This window comes from Rhinoderma darwinii, chromosome 5, assembly GCF_050947455.1.
Source record: "Rhinoderma darwinii isolate aRhiDar2 chromosome 5, aRhiDar2.hap1, whole genome shotgun sequence".
Taxonomy (NCBI): domain Eukaryota; kingdom Metazoa; phylum Chordata; class Amphibia; order Anura; family Rhinodermatidae; genus Rhinoderma; species Rhinoderma darwinii.
Window position 1 is genome coordinate 337,482,091 of NC_134691.1, and position 14,485 is coordinate 337,496,575.

At 48.8% G+C, this 14,485-nt stretch overlaps 1 protein-coding gene across 3 annotated transcripts in view; it reads right to left on the reverse strand.

Annotated features, from left to right (window-relative positions):
• Positions 1-14,485, reverse strand: part of CTDSPL (CTD small phosphatase like) — a 49,302-nt gene that overhangs the window by 33,058 nt on the left and 1,759 nt on the right. The gene's annotated exons all lie outside the window — the stretch shown is intronic.

A 14,485-nucleotide genomic window follows, 5' to 3' on the forward strand; every position in this document is an offset into this window, starting at 1 on the left:
AGGCATCGTTTAGGAACTGGAAAACCCCTATAAGTCGATGGAAAAAACTATGTGATAGTCCCGGAGGGCGTTGTAATGGCAGCCATTAGTGGTGGTCACGCAGCATCTGTTACATGCACAAGACCCTAACATAACGCAGCAGAACTGAGGGATATAAGACAGGTAGAGGAGGTCAGTGACCACTGGTGGAGTCACTGTGCACATACATTACTTATCCTGTACTGATCCTGAGTTACATCCTGTATTATACTCCAGAGCTGCACTCACTATTCTGCTGGTGGAGTCACTGTGTACATACATTACTTATCCTGTACTGATCCTGAGTTACATCCTGTATTATACTCCAGAGCTGCACTCACTATTCTGCTGGTGGAGTCACTGTATACATACATTACATTACTTATCCTGTACTGATCCTGAGTTACATCCTGTATTATACTCCAGAGCTGCACTCACTATTCTACTGGTGGAGTCACTGTGTACATACATTACATTACTTATCCTGTACTGATCCTGAGTTACATCCTGTATTATACTCCAGAGCTGCACTCACTATTCTGCTGGTGGAGTCACTGTATACATACATTACATTACTTATCCTGTACTGATCCAGAGTTACATCCTGTATTATACTCCAGAGCTGCACTCACTATTCTGCTGGTGAAGTCACTGTGTACACACATTACTTATCCTGTACTGATCCGGAGTTACATCCTGTATTATACTCCAGAGCTGCACTCACTATTCTGCTGGTGGAGTCACTGTGTACATACATTACATTACTTATCCTGTACTGATCCTGAGTTACATCCTGTATTATACTCCAGAGCTGCACTCACTATTCTACTGGTGGAGTCACTGTGTACATACATTACATTACTTATCCTGTACTGATCCTGAGTTACATCCTGTATTATACTCCAGAGCTGCACTCACTATTCTGCTGCTGGAGTCACTGTGTACATACATTACATTACTTATCCTGTACTGATCCTGAGTTATATCCTGTATTATACTCCAGAGCTGCACTCACTATTCTGCTGGTGGAGTCACTGTGTACATACATGACATTACTTATCCTGTACTGATCCTGAGTTACATCCTGTATTATACTCCAGAGCTGCACTCACTATTCTGCTGGTGGAGTCACTGTGTACATACATTACATTACTTATCCTGTACTGATCCTGAGTTACATCCTGTATTATACTCCAGAGCTGCACTCACTATTCTGCTGGTGGAGTCACTGTGTACATACATTACATTACTTATCCTGTACTGATCCTGAGTTACATCCTGTATTATACTCCAGAGCTGCACTCACTATTCTGCTGGTGGTGTCACTGTGTACATACAATACATTACTTATCCTGTACTGATCCTGAGTTACATCCTGTATTATACTCCAGAGCTGCACTCACTATTCTGCTGGTGGTGTGACTGTGTATATACATTACATTACTTATCCTGTACTGATCCTGAGTTATATCCTGTATTATACTCCAGAGCTGCACTCATTCTGCTGGTGGAGTCGCTGTGTACATACATTATATCATCTGTATTATACTCAATCTGTTTCAACAATATGAATGAACAGATTGTGTCATCTCATGTGCGGATCTATGTATAGGAGATGGGGGGGGGACTGATCCCAGCAGGCGGCTCTGCTCTTCCATGGAGAGATTGATCTATTACTGATGAGAAAACCGGTAGGGGGGGGTGGGGTCTTCCAGAATACACAGCCTGAAATAAACCTGGAAATTCTGGGTAGACCCCAGCAGCACCAGCTTCAAAAGCAGCGGGATATTTATTATTCACACGCTACTACGGCCTGGAGATCACGACCAGCGGCAGAGAGACGGCAATTACATAACAAGCGTACATAAAAGGACGCCGTGGCGGACTGATCGCCTGTAAGACCACAACAGACTGCACAGGAAGCAACACCGAAGGAGAAGAAAGTAATGTGGTCAGAAGACAGTGGTGCTATAAGATGCCCATAAAGAGTTAATACAGAAGGGGCAGAGCCCCCCGAACCAGAGACCAGGGGTGCTGTCCACTGCTCCCACTGTCATTACGAAAAGGACATGCATCACTTTAGGAGGGGAACCCTTTCAGTCAGTGACTCTCCACCAAATCAGTGGTGCCAATAGAACACTCGGCACCACTAATTGGAGGAGAGGAACACCCAGTGCAAAAAACAAAAAACACACCCTCCCCCCCCCTTTGTTAGTGGAGAGCGGTTACACAGAGCGTCTCTCTCTGGAGGACCCGTCCTGTATTAGGCTATGTTCACACGGAGTACTTTGCCGACTTTTTTGACGCGGAAACCGCGTTGCAAAACTCGGCAAAAACGTCCCGAAAATGCCTCCCATTGATTTCAATGGGAGGCGTCGGCGTCTTTAGTAAAACTGCCTGGCGGGAAAAAGAAGCGACATGCCCTATCTTCGGGCGTTTACGCCTCTGACCTCCCATTGACTTCAATGGGAGGCAGAGAAAGCGTATTTCACTGTGTTTTATGCCCGCGGCGCTCAATGGGCGCGGGCGAAAAACGGCGCGAAAATCGGCGTGCAGGGAGTGGAAAATCTGCCTCAAAGTTACAAATGGAAATTTGAGGCAGATATTCCTCCTGCAAAATACTCCGTGTGAACATAGCCTTACAAAGACAACACATTGATATAAATGGACACCATGTAATGCATAATTTCCCCTGTGGTGGCGCTGCAGGGAAATTGAATACTTGCTGCCCGACTTCCCCACACATCACAGCTGATCGCTGAGTATCATAGCAGTAGGACACTTTGTGGTTAGTTTATTGTCAAGGGACCATTCTAACAAGTAGGGATTGTACTAGACCCCCATTAAACTCCTTAGGGGTATTTAATAGATGCTTGTTCGCGGTAGAGACACTTTAAAAGGCGTTATTTGGGTTTCTAAAGTTGATGGCTCTCAACATTAGTTGTTGGGGGTCCGACTCTCGGCACCTCCAGCTGTTTGAAGGGGCCGCATGGCTTGTCGCTGCAGCCGCTTCATTCTTTATATGGGTCTCTTCGGGGTTTGTACTTGCATGCGCCGTTAAATCTGTAGTGGCCGTGGACGGTATTGCACCACTGCCACATTCAAGATATTGTTAGCGTAAATTCACACGCAGCGGATTTGTTGCAGAAAACCACCACGTACTTGCTGCAAAAACACATGAATGAAAATTATACCAAAGTAACAAATCTGCTATATGTGAATATACCCTTAATCTGACAATACGGCACTTATTCCCAGTAGGGTTGCACGATGCATCGAAATATTGATACTATTTCTCTGACCGTTCAATAACATTAATTCACGTATTTCGATACGAAGATGTGCGGCCGCACAGCTTAATATTGTAACACATGAATTCAGTCAGAGCGTCGCTGCGGGTGTGATACAGCGGTTGCCCCGCGCTCCCGAGTCCTGACAAGTGTGCGCACGAGCGCGTGTGCGCGCACATGAGATGACGCGGCCGGCGCTGCACTAGTGAGCGGCGGCACTGAACACAGAGAACATGGCAGGCAAATCGCAAAACACCCCCACGTTCTCTGTCTTCAGTGCCGGCGCCGCCGCTCATTAGTGCAGCACTGATCGCATGCGCACTTGTCAGGAGCGGGGTAATGGCCGTATTACACAGCCGCAGCCAGGCTCTAACGGCGGAGATGAGAGAAACCTCATCTCCACTGCTATTCCCCTGAATGCTGCGATCAAAGCGGACTGCAGCATTCCAGGGGAAAATGAGAAGGGGGGGGGGGAATACCCCTTGGATCGCATCACAGGGAATCATTGTGACACGATCGAGGGCCATACCATATATGGGCAGACAGCCCAGGGTCCATTGAAGGTCTGACCAGGTTTCCTGTTAGGACATACGGAGATCTGTCCTAACAACTGCCTGTGTACTATCAGTATATAGATATATGCCTGTGTACTATCAGTATATAGATATATGCCTGTGTGCTATCAGTATATAGATATATGCCTGTGTACTATCAGTATATAGATATATGCCTGTGTGCTATCAGTATATAGATATATGCCTGTGTGCTATCAGTATATAGATATATGCCTGTGTGCTATCAGTATATAGATATATGCCTGTGTGCTATCAGTATATAGATATATGCCTGTGTGCTATCAGTATATAGATATATGCCTGTGTGCTATCAGTATATAGATATATGCCTGTGTGCTATCAGTGTATAGATATATGCCTGTGTACTATCAGTGTATAGATATATGCCTGTGTACTATCAGTATATAGATATATGCCTGTGTACTATCAGTGTATAGATATATGCCTGTGTACTATCAGTGTATAGATATATGCCTGTGTACTATCAGTGTATAGATATATGCCTGTGTGCTATCAGTATATAGATATATGCCCGTGTGCTATCAGTGTATAGATATATGCCCGTGTGCTATCAGTGTATAGATATATGCCCGTGTGCTATCAGTATATAGATGTATGCCCGTGTGCTATCAGTATATAGATATATGCCCGTGTGCTATCAGTATATAGATATATGCCCGTGTGCTATCAGTGTATAGATATATGCCCGTGTACTATCAGTATATAGATATATGCCCGTGTGCTATCAGTATATAGATATATGCCCGTGTGCTATCAGTATATAGATATATGCCCGTGTACTATCAGTATATAGATATATGCCCGTGTACTATCAGTATATAGATATATGCCCGTGTACTATCAGTATATAGATATATGCCCGTGTGCTATCAGTATATAGATATATGCCCGTGTGCTATCAGTGTATAGATATATGCCTGTGTACTATCAGTATATAGATATATGCCTGTGTGCCATCAGTATATAGATATATGCCTGTGTACTATCAGTATATAGATATATGCCTGTGTGCTATCAGTATATAGATATATGCCTGTGTACTATCAGTATATAGATATATGCCTGTGTACTATCAGTATATAGATATATGCCTGTGTACTATCAGTATATAGATATATGCCTGTGTGCTATCAGTATATAGATATATGCCTGTGTACTATCAGTATATAGATATATGCCTGTGTACTATCAGTATATAGATATATGCCTGTGTACTATCAGTATATAGATATATGCCTGTGTGCTATCAGTATATAGATATATGCCTGTGTGCTATCAGTATATAGATATATGCCTGTGTGCTATCAGTATATAGATATATGCCTGTGTACTATCAGTATATAGATATATGCCTGTGTGCTATCAGTGTATAGATATATGCCTGTGTACTATCAGTATATAGATATATGCCTGTGTACTATCAGTGTATAGATATATGCCTGTGTACTATCAGTATATAGATATATGCCTGTGTACTATCAGTATATAGATATATGCCTGTGTACTATCAGTATATAGATATATGCCTGTGTGCTATCAGTATATAGATATATGCCTGTGTACTATCAGTATATAGATATATGCCTGTGTACTATCAGTATATAGATATATGCCTGTGTACTATCAGTATATAGATATATGCCTGTGTACTATCAGTGTATAGATATATGCCTGTGTACTATCAGTATATAGATATATGCCTGTGTACTATCAGTATATAGATATATGCCCGTGTACTATCAGTATATAGATATATGCCTGTGTGCTATCAGTATATAGATATATGCCTGTGTGCTATCAGTGTATAGATATATGCCTGTGTGCTTTCAGTATATAGATATATGCCTGTGTACTATCAGTATATAGATATATGCCTGTGTGCTATCAGTATATAGATATATGCCTGTGTACTATCAGTATATAGATATATGCCTGTGTACTATCAGTATATAGATATATGCCTGTGTACTATCAGTATATAGATATATGCCTGTGTACTATCAGTATATAGATATATGCCTGTGTACTATCAGTATATAGATATATGCCTGTGTGCTATCAGTATATAGATATATGCCTGTGTACTATCAGTATATAGATATATGCCTGTGTACTATCAGTATATAGATATATGCCTGTGTGCTATCAGTGTATAGATATATGCCTGTGTGCTATCAGTATATAGATATATGCCTGTGTACTATCAGTATATAGATATATGCCTGTGTACTATCAGTATATAGATATATGCCTGTGTGCTATCAGTATATAGATATACGCCTGTGTACTATCCGTATATAGATATACGCCTGTGTGTTATCAGTATATAGATATATGCCTGTGTGCTATCAGTATATAGATATATGCCTGTGTGCTATCAGTATATAGATATATGCCTGTGTACTATCAGTATATAGATATATGCCTGTGTACTATCAGTATATAGATATATGCCTGTGTACTATCCGTATATAGATATATGCCTGTGTGTTATCAGTGTATAGATATATGCCTGTGTGCTATCAGTATATAGATATATGCCTGTGTGCTATCAGTATATAGATATATGCCTGTGTGCTATCCGTATATAGATATATGCCTGTGTACTATCAGTATATAGATATATGGCTGTGTGCTATCAGTATATAGATATATGCCTGTGTACTATCAGTGTATAGATATATGCCTGTGTGCTATCCGTATATAGATATATGCCTGTGTGCTATCAGTATATAGATATATGCCTGTGTACTATCAGTATATAGATATACGCCTGTGTACTATCAGTATATAGATATATGCCTGTGTGCTATCAGTATATAGATATATGCCTGTGTGCTATCCGTATATAGATACATGCCTGTGTGCGATCAGTATATAGATATATGCCTGTGTGCTATCAGTATATAGATATATGCCTGTGTGCTATCAGTATATAGATATATGCCTGTGTGCTATCCGTATATAGATACATGCCTGTGTGCGATCAGTATATAGATAAATGCCTGTGTGCTATCAGTATATAGATATATGCCTGTGTGCCATCAGTATATAGATATATGCCTGTGTACTATCAGTATATAGATATGTGCCTGTGTGCCATCAGTGTATAGATATGTGCCTGTGTGCTATCAGTGTATAGATATATGCCTGTGTACTATCAGTATATAGATATATGCCTGTGTGCTATCAGTGTATAGATATATGCCTGTGTGCTATCAGTGTATAGATATATGCCTGTGTGCTATCAGTATATAGATATATGCCTGTGTGCTATCAGTATATAGATATGTGCCTGTGTGCTATCAGTATATAGATATATGCCTGTGTGCTATCAGTATATAGATATATGCCTGTGTACTATCAGTATATAGATATATGCCTGTGTGCTATCAGTATATAGATATGTGCCTGTGTGCTATCAGTATATAGATATATGCCTGTGTGCTATCAGTATATAGATATATGCCTGTGTACTATCAGTATATAGATATATGCCTGTGTGCTATCAGTATATAGATATATGCCTGTGTGCTATCCGTATATAGATATATGCCTGTGTGCTATCAGTATATAGATATATGCCTGTGTGCTATCAGTGTATAGATATATGCCTGTGTGCTATCAGTGTATAGATATATGCCTGTGTGCTATCAGTATATAGATATATGCCTGTGTGCTATCAGTGTATAGATATATGCCTGTGTGCCATCAGTATATAGATATATGCCTGTGTACTATCAGTATATAGATATGTGCCTGTGTGCCATCAGTGTATAGATATGTGCCTGTGTGCTATCAGTGTATAGATATATGCCTGTGTACTATCAGTATATAGATATATGCCTGTGTGCTATCAGTGTATAGATATATGCCTGTGTGCTATCAGTGTATAGATATATGCCTGTGTGCTATCAGTATATAGATATATGCCTGTGTGCTATCAGTATATAGATATGTGCCTGTGTGCTATCAGTATATAGATATATGCCTGTGTGCTATCAGTATATAGATATATGCCTGTGTACTATCAGTATATAGATATATGCCTGTGTGCTATCAGTATATAGATATATGCCTGTGTGCTATCAGTATATAGATATATGCCTGTGTACTATCAGTATATAGATGTATGCCTGTGTGCTATCAGTGTATATATATATGCCTGTGTACTATCAGTATATAGATATATGCCTGTGTGCTATCAGTATATAGATATATGCCTGTGTACTATCAGTGTATAGATATATGCCTGTGTACTATCAGTGTATAGATATATGCCTGTGTACTATCAGTGTATAGATATGTGCCTGTGTACTATCAGTGTATAGATATATGCCTGTGTGCTATCAGTATATAGATACATGCCAGTACATTAAAGTGTAAATAAAAATAAAGTAATGTTAAATTAAAACATTATTAATATATATATTTTTTTTTTAAAACACATTAATGGCCTCTATGCTGTTGCTTAGCAACCAAGAACACGCAGGGAGGAAGCACCGGTTCGCAGATTAACACAACCACATAGGATTCCCCGCGTCGATCGGCTGGGAATATTTAGGGGCAGTGGCCCCGCTCCCCTTCAGTCTATGCGCAGCAGTTTCCTGATATTGTTACAGGCGATTTAGTAATCATCTCTCCCTGCACGGACTCCTGGCTGAGCTTGTGCTGATGCAGAGCCGTCAATCTGAACAAGCAGAGCTGCAGTGTAAAGCATGGGGGAGTGACGGGAGTAGCCGGAGCTTCTGATGAGATATTAGGTAGATTTTGAGCTATGGGGGGGGGGGGGTTAGTGACTTGTATGTAACGTGAGACCAGAACTGGATGTAGTTATAAAAGATGCAGCAAGTATCTCTTTACAGCTGGTAGTGTACGCTGAGACTTGTAGTTCCACAGTAAGCCGTGCGCTCCACAAACTATACAGCGAGGAAGAGAAATATACATTTTTCAAATTCCTAAAAAATTCCTCCAATTACTAAATCTGCCTGATCGCTGCCCACGGCGGCATCTCGCGCTGCCGCTCGTCTCCAAAACATTTTACTGTAATGAAATCTGGCAGACGTCCGAGACGATTGTGAGAGCAGAATCTGAACGTCTCCAACTTTCTGCATTCCTGGGACGCTAGAAAATAATGTCCAAAAATAATAAAGCAACCGGCAGCCGCAAAGCAGAGGCCTGGAACTCGTACCTCTCCAGATGTGGTGTAACTACAACTCCCAGCATGTCCTGGCAGCGGTGTGATTCTATAGCTCTGTAACTGGTATAACTACAACTCCCAGCATGTCCTGGCAGCGGTGTGATTCTATAGCTCTAACTGGTATAACTACAACTCCCAGCATGTCCTGGCAGCGGTGTGATTCTATAGCTCTAACTGGTATAACTACAACTCCCAGCATGTCCTGGCAGCGGTGTGATTCTATAGCTCTGTAACTGGTATAACTACAACTCCCAGCATGTCCTGGCAGCGGTGTGATTCTATAGCTCTAACTGGTATAACTACAACTCCCAGCATGTCCTGGCAGCGGTGTGCTTCTATAGCTCTAACTGGTATAACTACAACTCCCAGCAGGTCCTATCAGTAATGTGCTTCTTGTAATTCTCTAACTGTGATGTAACTACAACTCCCAGCATGTCCTGGCAGTGGTGTTTCTCTAGCTCCACAGTCCACACGACGCCGCGGTTACCGCCTCACAGTCCTCGCCAACGTTTCCTTCATTACGTTATAAAGTGCGGCACAAAGCAATCAGCGGCAGTCATGTGACTGATCTCAGGGGGGAGGGGCACATATCAGACGTGTCTACAACACGCGAGATCTCAGCCAAAGCAGCGAGTGGCGACAGTTGCATAAAACCGTGACATGATGAAGGTCCTAAGCAGATGACACCCGCCCCCCAAAAAAAAACACCCTGCAAAATATAACAATCGGTAAAGAAAAAAAAAAAAAAAAAAAAAAAAAAAAAGTGTGAAAAAAACCTTGCACTCCGGTCACAAACGGCAGCAGCACCGGCTATAGATGACGGCGCTCGGTTTGCGAGTTATTTATCGTGGTCTGAATTGTCGCTGTTTACAGGCAGGTTACGGCTCCGGCCGCGCTCGTCCTCACACACGCAGATGTAGCCCGGCAGGATTGCGCCGGATCATCAAATATTCCAAACAATTGGAATACACAATGGCCGGTCCCCGGCAGTCACCGCGTCGGCTCTCAGACTCCCTATCACAATCACTACATTGGCCCTTCCTGCTCTAAAATGGCCGATAACAGGGAAGAATAGATTAAACCCACCAATAGTACAGGCCCAAGCCGGATACGGCTGATAACAGAGAACAGAATGAAGTAACATCCTACAGTCTCTTCCCAGTCACAAATGGCCATTAACAGAATAGACTGCCACCTGCATCTGACATGGCTGATAACAGGGAACAATAGACTGCATTGACCTTCTCAGCAGATGGAGCCTTCATGTTTAGCTTCCCTTCCCCCCTCCTTTGCCTCATTATGAACGTCTCACATCCGTCCGCCGGCCCTTCAGAGCTGCAGTTCCCACCGGCTGCTCGCACTGGACAGTTATGGTGACGGATTAGCGCAATTACGCCGCTGCATCTTGTACCTGAGGGAAGGGCGAGCGGGTTATGAAGGATTAACCTCCTCCCAGCAGGACGCCATTTACTGGGTTAAAAATAAATGGAACTTATTAGATGAGATGACAGAGCGCAGGGCTCCCCCTAACAATCCTCCTTACATTAAAGGAGAACTCCAACACTTACTCCAAGTGCAGGGCCTAAGGGGGCGGAGCCTGACAAGGATTCTCTTAGGTGTTTGATTCCGTGTCATGCTCCGCCACATTTCTTCGGAGTGATTCCATAAGGTCCACACAGGGCGGTCTGGGCTGAGGTCTATAGGACACACTCGTGACCCCTTCATTTCTGGGGTTCTGAGCTTGTGTTTTCCGTGACGGGTCAGATGTGGAAACCCACTTTAACCGCAAAACAAAAAAGGATTTCCCACCCGTATGACTCAGAAGCTCCTGTACCGATTCCTCCACATACGATCCAAATTAAAGGGATCGTCCACCCGGGCCGTCCTCCCTGACAATAAGTTCATCACCAGGGGCGTGTCTGCTGGAACCCCTTCCCCTGCAGGTAGTGTTACCCGGTGCCCACTGAAGTCAACAGACGACCATAGAGTGGCATTGGCGGTCTCCTGTGACATCCATATTCCGGTCTGTCCTGAATGGTCCCCCATTTAAGAGTGCGGTCCCACAATGACAACCCCTGTGCATATGGTCATCATAGAGGGGGGGGGGTCATAGGAAAGAGCAGGTCGCCCCCAGATGTGTATTACATGGTCACCCCCTCATTTAATTGTCTGCCAATAACCAATATGTGGCCCCGCTGACTGCCAGGGAAATCAGAAGTCGGCGTCCAAAATACGATTACGGCGCCAAAATATAACACGAGTGCAACGCAGATCCAGAAACATGGCGCCAGCAGGAGGAGGACGGTGATAATATCCTATTCCACAGCAACATCAAGGAGACACGGAAATTCCAACAATCCAGAACGCGGTGAGGTGCCGGATTATCGGACGTTGCAATACAGACAGTAACAGAATATATACTGAACCAGCGCCCCCCCAGCTCTGCTGCTCCGCCATGTGTCTCAGCGACAGTGGAGAGAGGGAGAGAAGGGAAGAGGGAGACACGTTCCGGACTGTCGGCACTGGGTGTAGCGGGCGGCTCCACAACACCGGGGTCCTGGGTGTGAACCTCAACATTGACTACATGGAGATTGTAGGCGTTTCCTCCATAGACCAAGATTACCCGGCTTACTCGGAGAACGGCACCAGCATGCGATATAGAGAATTAGATTGTCAGCTCCTGGAGACAGGGGACTAATGTGACAGAACCTCTGTAAAGCGCTGCAGAATACATTAGTGGCAGGATTATAGGACTTTTAGAGATGTGCAGGGGGGGGGGGGGAGGCGGGGGGAGGCGAAGAGTGGCAGGGGTAAGGCGAAGAGTGGCAGGGGTGAGGCGAAGAGTGGCGGGGTGAGGCGAAGAGTGGCAGGGGTAAGGCGAAGAGTGGCGGGGGGAGGCGAAGAGGGGCGGGGGGAGGCGAAGAGGGGCGGGGGGAGGCGAAGAGGGGCGGGGGGAGGCGAAGAGGGGCGGGGGGAGGCGAAGAGGGGCGGGGGGAGGCGAAGAGGGGCGGGGGGAGGCGAAGAGGGGCGGGGGGAGGCGAACAGGGGCGGGGGGAGGCGAACAGGGGCGGGGGGAGGCGAAGAGTGAGAGAGGGGCAGGGGGAGGCGAAGAGTGAGAGAGGGGCAGGGGGAGGCGAAGAGTGAGAGAGGGGCAGGGGGAGGCGAAGCGTGAGAGAGGGGCAGGGGGAGGCGAAGAGTGAGAGAGGGGCGGGGGAGGCGAAGAGGGAGAGAGGGGCGGGGGAGGCGAAGAGTGAGAGAGGGGCGGGGGAGGCGAAGAGTGAGAGAGGGGCGGGGGAGGCGAAGAGTGAGAGAGGGGCGGGGGAGGCGAAGAGTGAGAGAGGGGCGGGGGAGGCGAAGAGTGAGAGAGGGGCGGGGGAGGCGAAGAGTGAGAGAGGGGCGGGGGGAGGCGCAGGGTGAGAGCGGCGGGGGGAGGCGAAGGGTGAGAGAGGGGCAGGGGGAGGCGAAGGGTGAGAGAGGGGCAGGGGGAGGCGAAGGGTGAGAGAGGGGCAGGGGGAGGCGAAGGGTGAGAGAGGGGCAGGGGGAGGCGAAGGGTGAGAGAGGGGCAGGGGGAGGCGCAGGGTGAGAGAGGGGCAGGGGCAGGGGGAGGGGCAGGGGGAGGGGCAGGGGGAGGGGCAGGGGCAGGGTGAGAGAGCGGCAGGGGGAGGCGCAGGGTGAGAGAGCGGCAGGGGGAGGCGAAGGGTGAGAGAGGGGCAGGGGGAGGCGAAGGGTGAGAGAGGGGCAGGGGGAGGCGAAGGGTGAGAGAGGGGCAGGGGGAGGCGAAGGGTGAGAGAGGGGCAGGGGGAGGCGAAGAGGGGCGGGGGAGGCGAAGAGGGGCGGGGGGGAGGCGAAGAGTGAGAGAGGGGCAGGGGGAGGCGAAGCGTGAGAGAGGGGCAGGGGGAGGCGAAGCGTGAGAGAGGGGCGGGGGAGGCGAAGAGTGAGAGAGGGGCGGGGGAGGCGAAGAGTGAGAGAGGGGCGGGGGAGGCGAAGAGTGAGAGAGGGGCGGGGGAGGCGAAGAGTGAGAGAGGGGCGGGGGAGGCGAAGAGTGAGAGAGGGGCGGGGGAGGCGAAGAGTGAGAGAGGGGCGGGGGAGGCGAAGAGTGAGAGAGGGGCGGGGGAGGCGAAGAGTGAGAGAGGGGCGGGGGGAGGCGCAGGGTGAGAGGGGCAGGGGGAGGCGAAGGGTGAGAGAGGGGCAGGGGGAGGCGAAGGGTGAGAGAGGGGCAGGGGGAGGCGCAGGGGGAGGGGCAGGGGCAGGGGGAGGGGCAGGGGGAGGCGCAGGGGCAGGGGCAGGGGGAGGGGCAGGGGGAGGGGCAGGGGGAGGGGCAGGGGGAGGGGCAGGGGGAGGGGCAGGGTGAAGAGAGCGGCAGGGGGAGGCGCAGGGTGAGAGAGCGGCAGGGGGAGGCGCAGGGTGAGAGAGCGGCAGGGGGAGGCGAAGGGTGAGAGAGGGGCGGGGGGAGGCGAAGAGGGGCGGGGGGAGGCGAAGAGGGGCGGGGGGAGGCGAAGAGGGGCGGGGGGAGGCGAAGAGGGGCGGGGGGAGGCGAAGAGGGGCGGGGGGAGGCGAAGAGGGGCGGGGGGAGGCGAAGAGGGGCGGGGGGAGGCGAAGAGGGGCGGGGGGAGGCGAAGAGGGGCGGGGGAGGCGAAGAGGGGCGGGGGGAGGCGAAGAGGGGCGGGGGGAGGCGAAGAGGGGCGGGGGGAGGCGAACAGGGGCGGGGGAGGCGAACAGGGGCGGGGGGAGGCGAACAGGGGCGGGGGGAGGCGAACAGGGGCGGGGGGAGGCGAACAGGGGCGGGGGGGAGGCGAACAGGGGCGGGGGGAGGCGAAGAGTGAGAGAGGGGCAGGGGGAGGCGAAGAGTGAGAGAGGGGCAGGGGGAGGCGAAGAGTGAGAGAGGGGCAGGGGGAGGCGAAGCGTGAGAGAGGGGCAGGGGGAGGCGAAGAGTGAGAGAGGGGCGGGGGAGGCGAAGAGTGAGAGAGGGGCGGGGGAGGCGAAGAGTGAGAGAGGGGCGGGGGAGGCGAAGAGTGAGAGAGGGGCGGGGGAGGCGAAGAGTGAGAGAGGGGCGGGGGAGGCGAAGAGTGAGAGAGGGGCGGGGGAGGCGAAGAGTGAGAGAGGGGCGGGGGGAGGCGCAGGGTGAGAGCGGCGGGGGGAGGCGAAGGGTGAGAGAGGGGCAGGGGGAGGCGAAGGGTGAGAGAGGGGCAGGGGGAGGCGAAGGGTGAGAGAGGGGCAGGGGGAGGCGCAGGGTGAGAGGGGCAGGGGGAGGGGCAGGGGGAGGGAGAGGGGCAGGGGGAGGGGGAGGGGCAGGGGGAGGGGCAGGGGGAGGGGGAGGGGGAGGGGCAGGGGGAGGGGCAGGGGGAGGGGCAGGGTGAGAGAGCGGCAGGGGGAGGCGCAGG